The sequence below is a fragment of the Corvus cornix genome, chromosome Z (genome assembly GCF_000738735.6).
Source record: "Corvus cornix cornix isolate S_Up_H32 chromosome Z, ASM73873v5, whole genome shotgun sequence".
Taxonomy (NCBI): domain Eukaryota; kingdom Metazoa; phylum Chordata; class Aves; order Passeriformes; family Corvidae; genus Corvus; species Corvus cornix.
In genome coordinates this window covers 41,419,644-41,438,014 of record NC_046357.1, presented here as the reverse complement: position 1 = coordinate 41,438,014, position 18,371 = coordinate 41,419,644, and the positions used below count along the sequence as shown (strand labels likewise).

The 18,371-nt window shown below is 42.2% G+C and overlaps 1 protein-coding gene across 3 annotated transcripts in view; it reads left to right on the top strand.

Moving 5' to 3' along the window:
- The first annotated feature begins 3,156 nt into the window (after positions 1–3,156).
- The window catches only part of MARCHF3 (membrane associated ring-CH-type finger 3), a 77,510-nt gene continuing 62,295 nt past the window's right edge, over positions 3,157–18,371 (top strand). For all 3 annotated transcript variants that reach the window (XM_019288434.3, XM_019288435.2, XM_010403682.3), the window contains exons 1-2: positions 3,157–3,307; positions 4,529–4,676. The gene's annotated coding sequence lies outside the window, so the exon portion shown is untranslated. The remainder of the gene's footprint in view (positions 3,308–4,528; positions 4,677–18,371) is intronic.

Sequence of the window (18,371 nt, the reverse complement as noted above, 5' to 3'; positions counted from 1 at the left end):
CTGCAGTTCATGCTGCTACAGCCAAACTTCTAACTGTGCCACAGGTTACTGTTAAATAAAAGGTCTCAATTACCTCTGTATCAGCAAGTGCCGCTTGCTTTTCTTCTGTGATTTGAGATGGTTTCAGAGGGCCCAGGTTTTTCCCTCACTGAGGTTTTGCAATAAGAGAGCTGCATAGTGAACTTGTCAACCATAGTTCAAGTGCTCTTCTAAAATGTAACAGCATTATCTCAAAGATAGGGAGAGCAGAGGTCATGTGGACTCACCCCATTTCCCAAAATACAGAACTGACAGAGACTGGCAGAGCTGTCAGAGAGCATTTTGCCTTTGTTTTATTTTAGTAAGGCCTGTTTTGGGAAGAAAAAAAAAAAAAAGGAAGCTAAAACCAAACTTCTTAATCATTTTAGAGTTGATGAATCCCTTGTTCCTTTTTCTGTCAGACCGTGGAGGTTTTCTTCTGTAACCAGTGCCAGATAAGTTTTTTCCCCATTTATTTTGTAAAGTGAATGATAACACGATTTCCATAATAGCTTTTGTCTATTGCATAGCTTTTGTGATTGAGATGGAGCTTTGCCATCAGGGCTGTGCTGCCAAAACCTTCCAGTGGCTTTGCTATTTTATGCTTTTAAGGGAGTGGAAGCTCTCTCTTCATCAGCTTGGACACAGGGATAGGAGGTGGGAATGTGTCAATATAGAGTGTTGGTGGCACAGGCTCTCCATCTTCCAAAAGCAAGAAAGGATGCATCATATATAAATTAGAGGAGGGTTTTTCTTCTTTTTGAATATAAGAAATGCAGCAGTCTCCCAGCACATGCATCTCTCTAATCAAATGTGCTAAAGTACAGCACAGATATTAAAATGAGAAGGCATATGTCCCTGCTGAATATATATTTATGGAGCAATATGCAACTTCGTGAAAACTGGCAATTTACTCTTTTGACAGTGGGTATTGGCAGGAGTGCAAAACCTCATAATGCACTATCCCCATCATGTAAAAAAAGCTTGAATACAAGATGGGTTTATTTCCTATTTCTGGCCAATTAAAAAGCACATACACAATGTCCCATCTTCTTCCAGTAACTATAAAAAACAAGTACCAGCCAGGCTTACTTGCTTATAAGTTCTGCTTCTCTGACTCTTTCTTTGTATTGTCAAACTGTACACAAGACACACAAGAAAATGTCTCATTTCTTTAAGAACAGCACTCCAGGCACAGCAGTGTCTTCCTGTCCAAACTGGCCTGCAATACACAATCTCAGATTCAGCTGTAATCACATAGCCATCTGGATTAACCAGACATGGAAGTAAACAAAGCCCCATGTGCAAGTGTTTACAAGATCATATTTAGTTTGGTGTTTTGTTTTGTTTTTTTAATTTCAGTGGCAGTGTCACTTTCTAGGCAGTTTTGCTTTATACTCTACCAATATCTCTTATATCTACCAATACCAATCTCTCTTCCATCATGCCCTGCTGGCGAGAAGGCTCCATCCCATTCTTGTGAAGCTGCTTTGCCTTGTATATCCAAATCTGAGTTTTCGAAAGTCAGGGCTGGAGCTGTGAGAACAGAACAGCTTCCAGGTAGGGAACCTCACCTGAATGATGATTTGAGCTGCTTTGGCAAAAATTAAAAAAAACACAGTAAGGACAACAAAACTATTCTCTGCCCTCTATCCTCAACTCTTGTAGCATTTCAGATCAAGTCAGAGCTTGGTTTGGATCTTCCAGAGATAAACTCCACATGATCAGGCTATCCAAAGGCTAAAATGAGTTCCTACAGGGACAAATACCCTCAGCTGTCTGTCTTGTCCATGGAATGAACTGCAGGGACTGAGGGCATTCCAGACCTTCCTCATTTTCCCTCAGTGCTGCCTTCTGGGACACATATGGTAGATTACAAGAACAAAAACTAAATCCCTCCCAGTCATACACAAACCTCACTGAAATCAGACACAACTGCACACACTCACTTCCTTTCTCCCATTCCTGAGTCCTTCCCAGGGATATTTAACCCAGGGACCAGTTCAACAGGTGATCTGTGCTGTGTTTTTTTCTTGTTGGTTTTGCTTTTGGTGGTTTTTTTTTTTGTTGTTGTTGTTGTTTTGTTCTGATTTGGGTTTTTTCCTTAGCTATGACATTCCCTGAACGTTCCCTGAAGATCTGCTCCCAGAAAGGTGGCACCTATCTCTCCATCCAGTGGAGAAAAGCATGGTGAATCAAACCACATTGATACACATAGATTTGATTTATACACTAGGCAGTGGTTTAAGCTTCTTCTCCAGGAGGTGAGACACCCATTGCAACAAGATCTCCAAGGTGCCAGGAGCTGTGGCTGCAGATCTGTTTGCAAGGCTGGGACCCAAGTGACTTCATTGATGTTCCCACTGCAGTGAACACTACATTTCTGCTTAATTTACCTCACCTGCCTCCTGCTAAGGTGTGCTGGGTGACTTGGACAACCCGTGCCAGGCTGTCCCTTTTAATTTTAATTGCAGGTAGCTCCTGTGTGCTGTTTCCATTTCCACCTGGAAGTGCAGCTGTGTCACCAGGGGTGAACCTCCAGGTGCACATACAGGTGGGCTTTTTTTGCTTCACTGGCAGGAAAGCAAACCAAGGACAACCCCTCCCTGTTCCTGTGGGCTGCAAGTAAAATTTTAGTACATCCCAGTGATTTAAATGCAGTTGTATTCAGGGAATGCAGCAATTCTACAAAATTCCATCCCAGCCCTGCAACATTCCTTTATTTCCGAACAAAGCAAGCACGACAGAGGCAGTGAAACGGAGAACTGTGGTTAGGCAAGGAAAAACACTAGCCTTCAGGTTTATCCATCGCTATCTTTGGAACTCGGAGCTGTCATTTTCGATGCAGCTCCAGCTGAGTCTCAGCAACTCGGACGTTTTCATTGACATCAGCACGGGAGCTGCGGAGGTGCAGCTTTTCCCCCCCGTCTCGGACTATGGAGAAAGGGCTGCTTAGAGGTTTTTAACTCCCGTGTGACAAGAAAATGATTAATTCCTTGGTTTCTCGCAGTGCTCCGGCCGCCGCCGGGGCTCGCAGGGAGCTGTCGCTACCCGGCCGCTCCTTTGTGTCGCTGCTGCTCCGCGGGTACCGCCAGGGGAGGAGGAGGAGGAGGAGGAGGTGGAGAAGAAGGAGGGGTTGATGGCAGCGAGGTCCTGTGGCGACAGCCGAACCGAAGGCACGGTTCCTGTGTCGCTCGGGGTCTGGCGGCTGCTGCTCGTGGGCTCTTGCCTGTTTGAGGCTGCTTCGTCCGCGTTTTTGGAAGGACAGCTGAGGGTCCAGGTGGAGGAAGTAAGTGTAACTGGACACATGCAAATGAAAATGCGTGACTCTGGGAGGGCGGGCGGCTTGCGTTTTCTGTACAGGAATAAATTCCCGCTTCTTTCTTCTTGTTATTCTTCTTCTTCCTGATATTGTTGTCATCGTCGTTTTCCAGTAGCGCAACTGAGGATTGGATTTAGCTCTTTCCTTAGAGAAAATGACGTGAAACCATTTAAAGAGTAATAATGTCCAGCGAGAAGCGATCTAGCTGAAGGCTCTTTCAGGCAGAATTACCTTCGGGACTTTGGAATTGGGGAGGAAAGAAATACAGCCTCTTTCTGTTCCAGAGGCTGTGACAAACTAGCCATTTCTGGTATTCAGCCTAGGAGTTCTGTATCCCTTAGCCTTTTCTTAAAAAAAAATCTTTTTCCTTTTAAGAGTCATATGGCTCTTTGCAGATATAAAGATTTATGAAACTTGCAGTAATGTACTTGCACATGTCAGAGGAGTTTAACTTTCAATGCAAAGCAATTGTTTAAACTTAAATTTAACCCTGTGTTGCACCCTCTTCGGCTGCTGATGGTGCATGCAGGATGTTTAGCAAGTAGTGTCTCAACCCTAGACCGTACAGGGCAATCCAGCCATTCCCAAGTCATCAAACCAGTGAAAGCAGGGTATATTCATCCATTAAAGATGACTTGTTTTGGCAAGGATGCTTACAGCCCATCCAAGGTCCGTTGAAGTAAACAGGAAAACACTCACGATGACTCATGTCCGTGGGCTTTGGACCAGTGCACGGTGTTGGAAACGTGCTTTGCCAAGTGGGACTCTGTAGGTAGCCCTCCTGCTGCCCCCTCGGCTTGTAAAGGGAGTGGGATGAGGTGGAGAGTGGTGTCAGACAACAACTTGTGGGTCTGTGGTTTGCTTTACCTAAATACATTTGCTAATTGTGCATGTGTTCCTTAGGGTTTTACATGTCATTGATCTTTAATTAATTGCTAATGGCTCAGTCTGCTGCTGTTTACGAGGCTGATGAGGCAAATTGCAGCCTGTCTCTCTGCAATAATTATTATTGTGATGGCATCTCGGGGTGTGCAGTGTCTGCTCTGAAACTTCCAGGGGGTAGGGTGCTTGTGTGTGAGGGTTACAGGCATCAGACTCACCTGGGAACACACAGATCAGCTGGCTGCCGGGTCTCCCGGTCAGAAGGGACCTTGTCTAATACTTGTTCTGATCTCTTGCTCATCACAGGCCACAGGATTTCACAAATAAATTCTGCATCAAGCCCACGACTTCTGTGAGGTCTCCACTTGCCCTTATGGACAGGCTCCATCCATGGCAGGGGTTCAAGCATATTTGAGCCACTGCCTAGTGGCTCACAGGCCTGAGCTCTAAGAGGGTGAGTAATATCTTCCATTTAAAATGCCTGTAATTAGGCTGAGAGCTGTTTGGATCTATCAAAATATGGTTTTGCAAATAATGCCTATTAAAACAAATCAAGATAATTGTAGCTGTTGTGGCATTTGTGTTAGCAGAGCCACTTTCTCTTTGCATGAATTAGTAGAGACTCTTCTGCAGTAGATACAAAGTCTTTCAGGGATGTCTGATGTCTGTAGTAGCAGAAACTTAACCTACATTTGCAAATACATCTGCCTAGTGTGTTCTTTGCAATTCTCCAGGGTCTCTTGATGCAAATTTTAGGGGGGCTGTTTCTGAAAGTTGTTCTGAGTGGATTCATCCTCAGATCAGCATTGATCAAATATTACCCTAAAGATGACTCTAGTTAGCTGGAGCAGGCCCAGAAGAGCCGTTGTGGGCCTCCTTCTCTTAAAATAAAACAGGTTATAGACCAAGGAAAAGTACCTGAGAGCATCACAAAAGCGGGCACAGCAGATTTCTGCTGCCAGGAGGGTGTCCTGCTTTCCTTATGGAAGCTGGCAGGAAGAAATGCTGCTGCTGCTTAGACCCTCAGTCTGAAAGGGAGGGAAATTATTTGTGACACAGTGCAGGAGGGCTTGTCACAAAATCAAAGTGCTGAAAATCACCAAAGTGATAATAAGAATGCTTATCAAGGAGTTCTTGCTTTGCTCCCATGTCATCCTTGCTGTGTCAGTCCCCTTGGCACTGTGCTGTAGATATTTTTTGGTATCCTTACTATGATAGATCCCTCCACACAGCACAGAATCTCGTATCTTTCTTTCTTGTGATTGCTGAGCCTATTTTCACAGCAATACAAAGCAACAGGAAGGGAAAAAGAGTGTCTGGTATCTCTCTCACTCTGCTCTCAGTTAAGCTTTGTGCAAGGCAATGTAGACCAGAATTAATTACTAAATCTAATTATACTTTGTGTCTTGGAGATATTGATGATATTTTCAATTTCAAATTTATGCATCTGCAGCTTCTTTTTTTTTCTTTTCCTTCACTGCAGCAACAAAGCCAGCAAAGCTCTTAAACACGTGCCTATTTTAAGGCTGCCAGCAGTCCCTTTGACTTAATTCAGCTGAGTGGCCCAGGGCAATTGTTTAATATAAAATTCTCTCTGTCCTGATGGCAGTCAAAGTCATTGTGGTTTTGTCAGGGTTTTGAGGGAAGAGGAGGGAGGGAAAAGAGAAGAAGTAGCTTATTTCTGAAGCCTGGCATGACTTGGCCAAGCTCTTCTAGGTAAACTCTCAAAATGGGGATTCTTGTATGTTAAAAATACTGGTGTCTCGGTACTTGCTTTCACCCTGAAAAAGCTCCCTTTTTTATGTGATACTCATTCATTCCAAACAGTGTTAGAAGGTCTTGTTCATTCCCACAACACTTAATTACAATGAAACCACCGTTAGATCTGCTTCAGACATGCCTGTTTCTAATCTGGAGTACGTCCACACCCTGGCACTTTAGCATCCTTCCAGACTTCCTTATCTTAACCTTATTTCCTTCCTTAAGCTCTTGCACTTTGCTGGTTTTTTACCCATTTTGCCAGTATTTACCTCACAATTTTTCCTTCCTTGATAGCCTTCCCCTGCTAAAATGTAGCTGGCAGAACCAATATATTTGCCAACTTCATCACTCTGCTTTTGTGTTTTCCTCTTCTCTGTTCAGTGTCAGCCCGAACACTCTGAGCAGCTTGGGACAAGGATTTTGGTCACCCTTCTTTGTTTGTCCCCATGCTTGGACATCAGCATGCACTGCTGCAGTGACCACAGTGATACTTCTTTGATTGTGTCTCAGAGAGGTGTGCCAGTGGAAAACTCCTTGTTTGGCCTCCACTAGGACTAATTTGGGGGATAATTCAGCACCCAAAGCTGGACCACTGTGAGTGACCAGTGGAAAGGAGGGAACGATGATCAGCACCACAGTTAAAGGGAATGTAGCCCTGACACTGATGAAATTTGACTAATATGGGGCAACCGTGGCCCATTTGGCTTGCTGAATATCACCTCATAAACTCCTGATCCTGGGACCCTCCTTGGCTCTTGAACTGAAATCTGCACCTTCCCATCCTTATTTTTTTTAATATATGGATGTTGTAATGAGTTCCCATCTAGCAACAGTGCATTTGTTATTCTCTGTTCTGAAAAATGATGATTACTAGCATGCTTCTTTCCTAACAACCAGCTTCCTCTTGTAGCTGTCACTCAGTTTGATTTGCTTATACCACAGATTATCAATGTCAGACTTACTCCTGCTGGTGAAACCCAGTGCTTGACATCCTGGTATCTCAAAATACACAGAAAGGATGAGGGGGCTATTTATAAAACAGATAGTAGCCAAAAAAGCTCGTACCCAGTGTGAACTGACAAAGAAAACAAGGCATACTTGAAAGAAGTGATGGCAAAAGAGTCCACCTGTCTTTAAATTCAGTATTAAATTGAAATTATGAACGAATCTGTCCCTGATATTACCATGTGGTAATATACATGAATATCTGTTAGTCCTTTGTCTCATTTGAAATGCTCTTCTGTTTTTTCATAAATTAATATTTGGTCCCCAGCACTGAAGATGCTGGCATAAGGAATCTGCATTAAATTTTAAGATTACCTCCATCAATTTTAGCAATCTCCGCTTATTAAATGTATTATGTAAACAGTTTTAAAATGCCATTGCCTAAGAATTTCTGAAATACCTTTGAGCAGGTGCATTGCAAGCTGATTTCACCTCATTTTGGAGGTTTGGGAGAGTGGGATTTTGGGCAGCAGGGGCAGGGGAGGTGCAGAGTTGTTACTCATTTGCAGAGAAATAGTCCTTTCTCAGCTCACTCACAGGTCAAAGCATGCAAAAAACACCAGAGAATTTCAGTGGACTTTGCCAGATAAATAATCAGTATAACTCCAGCCAGTCTTCAGAAAGTAGATTTTCATTCAACCAGGTATTTAAAAGAAGGAGAGAGAGATTTCTAAATTTGAATACCTGTGATTTAAAAGTATTCACATTTAACACAGTATTTTAGTCCTAGTGATTATTCAAAATGAAGTTTTATATTTTCCTTTTGCTTTCCAGAGTTGTGAGTTTTCCTTGTATTTCTGCCCCTTTTTGGATTGAATTCTGCTGTCTGCACCTCAGTGACTGTGTAAGGAAATTTTCTCTCATGCAGACACGACCAATGTAAACTCTAAGAGCAATTTCTAGACAGTTTTGAACATTATGCCCATAATACTTTTTATCAGAACCACATAAGAATTGCAATTCTGCTATCTCTGTGAGGATAATATTAGCAGAGTTCTCATCATCTTTGCACTGTCCTTACTGGAGCTTTAGCTTTGTGTTAAGAGCTCTTCTGGAGGCATTCCATAAAATTAAATGGAGATTAAAACTAATTGGTTTCTATGTAAGCCACTGTAAAAAACTTGAATAATAAGTTGAGGAAATTGTCTTTTTGAAAGGATTTTTTTTTCTCCCATTGAAACATTTTATCACAAAGGAGTTATTTTCCTCTCCCACCCTATATAACTTTTACTAGTGGCAAAGAATCATTCACTGTAAGTTTCAAAAGAAAACTGTAAACAACGGAAATAAGAATCAAAGTAGTTATTGAGCATCATTTGTATCCCCAAAGTTTCAGTGATGCAAAAGCCAATTACAGGAGCACTTCCAGTATCTCATTTATTATATTTTGGTGGTATTAGTCATGGTGAGTTTCTGGCTAGAAGGATGAAAAATGCAGTTTTCATATTTAATATCTGATATTTAAGCTTTGAAAATCCCACAAAAAAAATTGAGTGAGGAGGTGATTCAGTGGTGTAACATGGGACAGGAAATCGCACAGCTTTTAGAAGCCAAATCAGTGCATTTTGTGACCTTGGCTATTGTCCATTGATGCTTATCTGAAAGCCTGTATGGGCTGGATTCCTCTGCTTAGGAGCAACTTTAGGAAGAACTTTTCTTTAGTCATTCCCCTTTGTCTGCAGAGAGATTATTTCCATAGTGAGGAAAATTAGGAGTGCTGTAGGTTTTTCTGCTGCTGACCAAGTCTTTGCAGCAAGGTCTTCACTGGGCCTTCACTGCTATTTGAGTCTTCTCATCTCTGCCTCTGTTTCCTTGTGGAGTATCTGAGTCTTAGTATTCTTATCTGAAAATGCATTTAAAAGGGATTAGCTGAGGCGTGGGAGTCAAGACACTTTTGAAATGCATAGCATTATAATCTGAAATAATTCAGTGCCCCTGTTAGGAATAGTTTTTAATTTAATCTACTCGTAATGAAAAGTGAGAAATATGATGCCAAGGGGAAAAATACTTACATGTCATCAGGTAAAACTTAGGTAGCTACTTAAATTCCTAGGCTTCCTGACATTCTATTTTACTTAGTTTATCTTAGCTGTTAGGTTTGCCCAGTTTGCCCTGTTGCCCAGTCCAAATATTTGTCTCGTGTTTAAATTGAACCTGATTACTTTTAAGTAATTTGCCGGTGCTTTGTTTCCTCACTGTTTAATCAGTGAATCTGATGACTATTCAGATTTTTTTTCTCTAAGATATATGAATATTTTAAATGGAAATCCTTGCTGGAAGGTATTTGTATATTTAATATCACCAAAGGATTACAAACTGCCCTGTGAGCCAGAAGGGGAGAGGCAGAGATGCTTTCTCAGATCCGTGAGATCCTCAACATTCTGTAGGAGAACCTTCAAGTTTTTTTAGGAAGAGGAAAAAGAAACAGACTCAATTCATCTTTGAAAATTGCAGTTGTTAAAGAAGAAAAAAGAGGAAAAAAAAAAACCTGGTATTAATTAAAGCAGAACTTCGGAGGAAAACAGTAATCTTTTCTGCATCCCAGCTGCTTACAGGAGTACATTTGCTAGTGCCAGACTGGTTACAGATAGGAACCATCCTCTCATGCTAATTTAGGTGGTTGAATAGCTGCCCAAAAGCTTGGGGCTATTTAGATAAAAGTAGGTAGAGTTATGCAGCGATGACTGAATTTGAATCTGTTGTGAGACTCATCCTTCACTCACTGAATGTCCTGAGCAGAAATAACCCAAGCTTACAAATACAGGGTACACCATGCAGGTGACTGCTGCAGCAACCTGTAGGAACTACTGGGCTCATGTTTTTGCACAGAATTCTCTATATTAAACACTGTTAACTTCGGTCAACACACTTTAAACCAGTCTCTCATGCCTTTTGGAAAAGAGCATTCAGGGGGACATTTTTCTTCTCAGAGATCTTCCAGTGCCATGCAGGGTTTTAGTAAAGTTTCAGATCCAGAATCTTCACTGTGTTATAGATCTGATCGTGAGGTCTGTAGGCATGACCTGGAATCCCCTCCCTTTCCAAGCTACAGTTTGTGTTCTGACTGTTGGAGGGTGTTTGAGGTCTGACTCTCCAGTGTTCAAAGTCATCCTGACAGAGGCTGCTGTAAACACATCTGTGGCTGGCCAGCCAGCCTTCCCTGTTTGCACTGGGTCTGGCTGGGGTGGAGGTAATTTCCTTTAGTGTAGAAGCCCATAAGTTGCTGAGGTTTTGTTTTGTGGCTGGACCAGTGTTGTTGAGGTTTTTGCTCTCTGTGCCTCCCCTGCCTCCTGCCCCCACAGAGAGTAGGTTGTAGGTTTTTGGGGGATGACCTGTGCTGACCAAAGGGTTTTCCACAGCACATGGTGTCATGCCCAGCAATAAAACCTTGGGTAGGGGAAGGGGGAGAGTGGGTGTTGTCCTACAACTGGCATAAAGCTTTCATTGACTGTGATATTTATTAGGAAGGGTAAACACAAATAAATATATTCTGTTGTGAAGCCGTTACAGCCCAGGCAGTCTGAAGCTTTTTAGAATTGGTAATTTATAAAAAGCTAGTACAGGAAAAGAGTTGTATCATATTTCACACCTGCACTGGAATTTTATCCTGCATTTATCTTTTACCCAGTGGTCAGGTTATGGCACCATGTGGTGGCTGCCAGTCTCCGCTGGGACCATCTCCATCACTCCTTTTACTTCTCTCTGAAGCCCCTGTTCCAGATTAGCTTCACATTTCACCTGTTAAACTGGTGAGTCCTGTCCACACGGCTGAGGATCACCCTGGAACATGGGGGCAAAACAAATCCTTGTTTTTCTTTGCTGTGACTGCCACCACTAAACACAAACTGAAACCTGTTTTTATTCTCTTAAGCGAGGTAATGGATAGTAAGCAGTGAATTTGAATGCTGCCCTACAGGCAATTAACTGTAGATTGCTCTAACCTTGTTTTTCCCACTGGCCACAGCAGTCCTTGACACTGATTTGCCACCTTCTCTTTGGATGCCTCCATGGAACTGAATTTAAATCCTCTTCCAAGTCCCACATAACTTTGCCTGCTTGATGCCTCTCTTCTGCAGTGTGTTGTATCCACTTGTATCATCTCTCTGACCATTCAGGCCTGTCTCATTCCATCCTTTGACTGAGTTTCTCATAATCATCTCTGTTTTCATTTGTGTTGCCAAATGTGGGAAGCTGTTCATGACGTTGTCCTCAGAAAGTTCTTGCTGGTGTAGTGGAGAGGGACAGGATGACCTTTGGAGGTCCCTTCCAACCTCAGCCTTTCTGTGATTCCACTTGGAAGAGTTATCCTCGACCCCTTGTTCAGTAGTTTTCAGCATTAGCTGTGCATAATTAGAGCTGACTGTCCATTTTAGTTAAGCACCAGTCCCACCTCATCAATAATTACTCTAGCACTATAGAAGGGGAATTATCTCGTTGTGAGCACCATTTGCCTAAATGAGTTGTCATATTTCCCTCTAATTTACACCCTGTTGCTTTATTGTATTGGATCATAAATGCCCCTAGGCTGAGGAGTTAACTTATTATTCCTATTTGGAAAATATTTCATATATTAGCACAACCATTAAGAAACAAGCAGCAGATCATCTCTGGCTGTCATGCCACTATCACCACGTAGCTGTGGCCTTCCAGAGGAGTATTGCTGCAAGTTTGCACGTGGTATCCATGTGTTCACGTGCTAACAGATTCTGGAAAGCCAAAATGAAAGCTCAGCCCTAATCGAGGCTGAAGGGCTGCACCTGCACTGTCCCCCATCCTGTTGTCACCCAACAAGCTGCCTCAGACCACGGGGGCATTTTGAGACTCTGACTTCATGTGTTGCCAAGAGGATTTCCAGAGCTATCAAAGGCTGATATGCACTTTTGCAGGTGGTGGTTCCCTCTTGCTCTCTGGATATTGGAAAAATTTTTCAGGTAACAGAGGACGTGGTTTGGGAAGTGTGACTTCATATGAATGTGTGTGTCCTACTTTAAAGTTTTGGATAGTAAAAATGGCGGGGTCTCATTTAACCTGAAAAGAAAGAGGAATTATTTATTTATCTCTGAACTGCTGATTAGTCCTTGTAATACTCAAGATGTTTAAGCAGCAACATGGAACAATAGAAGCATAACAGTGCTTAGAAATACAGAATTCAAAGCTGTGCTGTTGACTCCCCAGGAGCCTGTGTTCAATAACTGTACTTCAGAAGGATGAGGATACTTTAAGTTTGTTCACTGAGGGGTTTTATAGACTTGTGGTGTCTACAGGTGATCAGTTGTAATGTGAATATTCTCTATTCTGGGTGTATTCTGTAGAATATATATAGTAACCTGTAAATGTGAACACAGTTTTTCTTTTAAAATCTATTTTCCTTCCTTTCCTTGAATGTAACAAGTAATATTAAAACCAGTTCTGCCCTGGTGCTGCTTGTGACTAAGTTAATTTCTTAAGGGAATCCTTATGAGTAAAATCTTAGTACTGGTGTTAGGATTGAACACATTTCTTAGTCGCAGGCATAATGCTAAAGAAAACTTGAATTATCCTTGGCTCCACTTTGAGCAATGAATCCCAGACGACTTCTAGAGCTTCACCTTTACCAGAGTGCAATCAGTGTTGCCAAGGAGAGTTCAAGGGTTCTCTGGGCATTTGTAAATAGGACAGAGGAGAGAACTCTTTCATCTTACCTGGGCAGTTTGCAGTGGAGACATATGTGAGAAATCTGTAAGAATTCCAGCAAAAAAAACCCTTTCAGAAGCATCCTTGCATCTGTGTAAGGAACAGTTTAAGCCCAGAGTTACAAATACATTGAATTTACAGACACAGCAGCCACAAGCTGCAATGCAAACAGACCTGTGTGTCCTACCTCATTAGAAAAAAGCAGTTTTGTGTGTTGTGTGAGCCAGCTGGTCTATTAAGCAAAAGCTGGAACCCCTCCCTTTTCACGTCTTTTAGTTTCTCTGCTTCATGCTGGAGCAGCCAGCAGAGAGTCTACCACCAAAGAAAACGTGGGGGTTCAAAGCAGGAGACAAAAATCTTGAACAGAAATAGTCTTCCAGAAAATGGTAAATTAGTGCAGAAAGAGATCCTGTGAACAAACTGCCCTCTTCTTTAAGGAAAAGTTAAATTCTGCCTCACTCTGATCTTCCCCACGATGTGTTGTGGCTGTATAAATATTTCGTGGGAATCAACAGAAGGTTGGTGTTTCTCCCCTGGATCGTGTTAAATATTTACATTCTCAGCCTCTCTCCTTTCCTTGCTCAGCAAGGACAAGCAAATTTAGCAGGACTGAATGTAAGTCTTTGCAAATCGCTTTCTAGTACACAGAGATATTTTTCCTTTTCTATCCTCTCTCAGTTCTGAAACTGCAGCTTCCTTGTAGAAAAGAGCTTTGGGTAGTTTCTGATGTCTTCTAGTGTTTTTAATGTCTGAATGAATCTGGGTGTCCATGGGGTCACATTGCCCTTCTCAGAATGAAAATCTGTCAGTTTTCAGGTGAAACCAATAGTTTCATCCCAAAAGGAATTTTAGGGAGCATAGATGGACAGACTGGGATGGGAAGTGTAGTTTAAGCTTAGCAGCAGTGAACATGAACTGTGCTCAGTGCAAGCTCAGCTTGAAAACAAGGCTCTGTCCAGAAATGCTTTGAGTTGTGAGACATTTGTTTCACAACTGACCTTAATGTGCTCACTTTTGGTTAAGTTGCTCAGGGCACAGCTCAGGGTGTGTGATGCTCTGAAAAAGTGATGAAAAATTGTCCTACAGAGCCCTGCTATTCCATAAACTAACTAACTTTTACACTTCATTTGTACTGAATATTGCTGCTGTGGCAGTGTGGCCTCTGGAGAGAGCAAATTCAGCGTAGCAGTTAAAAAGGGAAATTTGCCAGCCTATTCCAGCCACTGAAAGTGGGAGAAAGCCAGGCAGTACTTCCTTCCACCTCTGTTTTATTGTCTGTAGAATGAATATGACTACCTGAAAGTGATAGTTTGATATTTTAATACTGGTACACCTTGCTAGAAAGGTGTAGAAAGCTTTGCATGCTGCCCATAACTTCAGTAAACTGACAGAAGCAGAATTGTTTATCTGTGATGGTCAAAGGACCAGATTCCTTCAGGATATCTTCTAAAGCAGTACCAGGTATGCGTTTTACTTCAGGTAGCCTGCCTGACATCTGTTTGTAGATTATTACCCCTTTCAGCAGTGGTCATCAATCACTGGGTTTTCCTTAATGGTAGGGAATGAATGATAGCCAGAGGCAACAGTGATTTGTCTTTCCTTTGCTTTGCATTTCACTTCCCTGTGCTGAAGAAGTCGCACAGCTCATTCTGCTTCAAGGTTGGCTCAGTCTTCTAGACAAAATGATCGTGATCAAAGCTTCACTTCAGAAAGGAGTTTGAAGAGGTCATTAAAAAGGACAGAATACCATTCCTTGATTTTTAAACTTTGCCAGTCCTCAGTTAATTTTTGTGGTTTTACAAATGTATTCCCCCTTCCAGAAAAAGCTTTGAATTTTGTTTTTTGGTTGGGGTTTCTTTTTGCCTGAATTTTGTTTCGTATTTTGCAATTGATGAGTTACTGCTGGTTGATTACAATTTCCCTCTGCCTTGATTTGTTACCTTTCTCTATTTCATTCCCTTACATCGTCCTTCTGTCTTATCCTTGGGGGTCTCTCCACCAGCACCTCTCAGGGCTTTTTGGCAATAGCAGCTACCAGCAGCTCTCAGTTCTAACTCCTGTAATTCATGTTGGTTACCCAAGTTCTAGGATAGAACTTCATTGCACTTTTCATGCTGACAATGACGTTTTTCAGGTGACCATGGCACTCACCCATAAAGTCAACAGAAAGTATGGGAAGTAACAGGAGGCAGAAGCTGTGTAGCAGCACACAAGGGCTGTTAAATGATACAAGGAAGAGAAAATACATCTTGGAAGAACTTATCATTTATCTCAGTGGATTAGCTGAAGTGAGACAAAGTCTTTGAAGGCTGAGAGAATTCTGGCAGTGAATATCCCAGGTGGCTGAGGCTGAAGGTCTGTCCCTTTAGGAAGTCAAGGTGCCCACAAAAGGTCAGATGTATCTTGCGGGTTTGACATGTACACTCTGTGAAGACAGACTGGCAAGATGGAAACCTCATCTGGGACACTCCAAGGCTTTTCTGACCAAACATTTTTTGCAGTATGTGCTAGTGCCTCATCCTATCAGAAACAGTGCTGTAAACAGAATCTATTTCATTACCCACTGGGGAAAATAATTGCCTTCTATAGCTGTCTGCTTCTGATAAAATCCAGTTATTGGACCTTTCCAGATGGAGCAGTAGGAAGATGAAACACAACATCTGATGCGGTCCTGGAACTGGGCTACCAGTCCACTGAGAGTTCACTATTCCATGTGTAAAACTCCAGCCACCTGCAGCAGGTCTGTTCTGTTAAATCCACTACCCCACAGCACAGAGCAAATGGTTTATTATTTAGAATGTTTTCAAGGGCAGTATTTTCTCACTGTCTTTTGGACACAGATCAGTAAAAAGATGACTTTTTAGCAGTGAACCGAATCCTGGATTTCAGGCTTTATGTGCCCCTTGTCCCGTGTCACTGTCGTGATGCAAACTCCAGTACAGAGGGCACGAGGGCAAAGTCCTCTGCTCTCACAGTCTCCTGCCCAAGCAGGTGTGACCAGAAGAATTTTGGCTCCTGCTTTCCTCTGATGCAGCTTGGCTTATGATCACTCAGCACAAATTGTTGGAGTATTTTGCTGGCTCCCCAAAGGGAGCTAAGAATACTCTTGTAAGGTGTCTCGAATTGCTGAAAGTTGTTCGCAGGAACAAGACTAATATCCACAAATCCTATGCTTTAGGATAACCAGGGGTGGTGGTTGCTTACACCCGATTGTGGATCTCTGCCTGGAAGTTTAATCCTGTTACTTTTGAAAGACATTTTTATACCACATTAAAGATTCTCGGAGTGCTGTGCAACAATATAGGGGTGTTTAAAAGTGTGCACGAGGACGTTGTGCTGTTGCCAACAGCATTTCCCAGGCAAGAATAATTTTTTTTCTTCCCCAGTGTGTTATGCTTTATAGCTTGGTTCACTTTATAAGGGCTCCTGGCAGATCTTTAAACTCTGGGATACATCCAGAAGAAGCAGCCAAAGTAAAGCTGTGCCAAACCACAGCTACTGTGCTGTTGATTTGTTCATTTTTATTACAGGCACAAATTACAGTATTTAGCAAGCAGTCATTCCCTGACATTTGCAGCAGTGGCTGAGTTTCTCAATGTCTATCATTAAATAAAAATTATAATAGTAATAAATAGTCATAAAAACTCATGAAAAGCATAAAGCAAGTCTTGGAACTTTGTACAACAAATAACTTAGATGTGATCTGAACCAGAATCTACTCTGAATTTGGGTTTTTTTCTGCTTTTGTAGAGAAAGAGAGAATTTCAAATTTTTTTTTTTTTTTCATGGTCTCCTTTTAAAACCTCATATGTCTTGTGTTTGGGAAGAATCAGTAGCCCAGTTTCCTCCCAGTATTCTAGGACCACACCAGAAACTGTGTATGTACACATATATATACACACACAAATATTTGTATTTAAGCCAGACATTAAAATATTTTAAGCTGATTTACAGGATGTCTCCAGAGTATTGAAAAAGCATGGGAATATTCATGATTTCCCATGATGACATGATTCTTACTCAGCTTTCTCTGAGGATAGTGGGGAGGGGGTGGGGGAGACAGCTGGATGGGAGACAGCAGCAGCTTTTTAGTACATGCTACCAAAAAAAATTGTAGGATTCTCTTTGCATGGAGACACAATGTTTAAAGGAGAAAAAGAAATGCATTTTGTGTCTCCTCAGGTTCTCTGATTGTAAATATTTTGACTAAACCTTTGGGGTGTGGATGTGGTACTTCTTTTCAATCTCCTCTTGTGTTTTTTCTTCTCACTTGAGGGTTCATTGAAATATACGAAAATTGGAGTAAGAGATTGGTCAGGCTCTGCTTGCAAGAACAGGGAAGAGTCTTCCCTAGAGCTCTCTGCGCCCTTTATTTCTTATTAGAAGCTAGTCAGATTTAACAAACCCACACCCAGTGTTTTAAATCTTTCATCTCTTACTTGTTTCATCTCTTACTTTCAAATCTTACAGTCAAAATAGAGGGGTTTTTTTAGTGTGATGAGATTTCCTGCTTCAGAATCAGAGAAGTCAAACCTCTTACATTTCTAAAAGCAGAGAGAAATCCTTTCAGGGTGATAAAGCTGGGTCGTTATGTGAAAAGGGAGACTGAGTGCACCAACACATTTTCCTGTCATTTGTGCGTCTTTTTAATGGGCAAAAATCCGTATTGGCAGCCTTGTGCGTCAGCCCTAAGCCTGTGTAATTTCAATCTTGCCTAAACTCTGTTTTCCTTGGAAGAATTACCATTTGTCATCACTCTGAAACGGGACAGAATCTTCCAGTCTTGTTAAAGCTCGTTTGACTTTCCCAGGTAATTTTTGCAACAGGAAAGCAGAGGCTCTGTGTGTGTGTGTGTGTGTGTGTGTGTGTGTGTCTGTGCGGGGGTGTAACTCAACTTTCTGACCCACAAATATTTGTCAGAATGCTCTCTGTGTTTGCAGAGGCTGCTCTTCTTGTGTGTGAAGGTGAGGCAGCCTCTGAGCCCAGCTCGTCCCTCCCCAACACCTCTGTAAGACATTAACTCAGCAAGAATGAATGAAGAACTAATTCAGGAGAATAAATGACGATTTAGAGGAGCTGCAGGTTGGCTGGGAACACCAAATGGCACCATCAGCCTGACAAGAGGCCAGTCCTTCTCCTGCCTGTCTCTCCAGCTAATTGTGCCCTCCCAGGACAAGGGCAGCGTGGAGCTACCACCAAGATGAAAGAAGATCAGCAGAAGATGCAGAAACTGCAAGTTTCTGGCTGGTTTTTAATCTTTCACAAGGAAAATTCTTAAAAGCAGCCTGGAAAAGGGCAGCGTGGTGGGGACCTGTCCTCCCCCTTCTGTGGCAACCAGAGGGTTGAAATGATCTCTTTTGCAATTGTCACAGCATCAGAGGTTTAGTTTTTCCTGGAGAGTGTTTCTTCCTAGCTGGAGGCTTATGTGAAAGAGATTTCTACAGAATAAAGCATGGATACAGTGAAAATCCAATGTCTTGCTCTTTTCCCAGAGGGTGGGAAAGAGACTTAGCTTTACAAACATTTGCAAATCTCTGTTTTCTCATTAGTTGAGTCAATTGAGCCACTGATTTCAGGCCTTCTGTGTATGTCTTGTACGGGAGGAGAGAGGAGCTGGCTGAAGAGGGGAAGAGAAGTTTCCCATAAAAAGAGAATTATAGCACAGGGAAACAAAGCTTGAGCCTGAGATGCAGGAGTTGAAGGGAAAAGA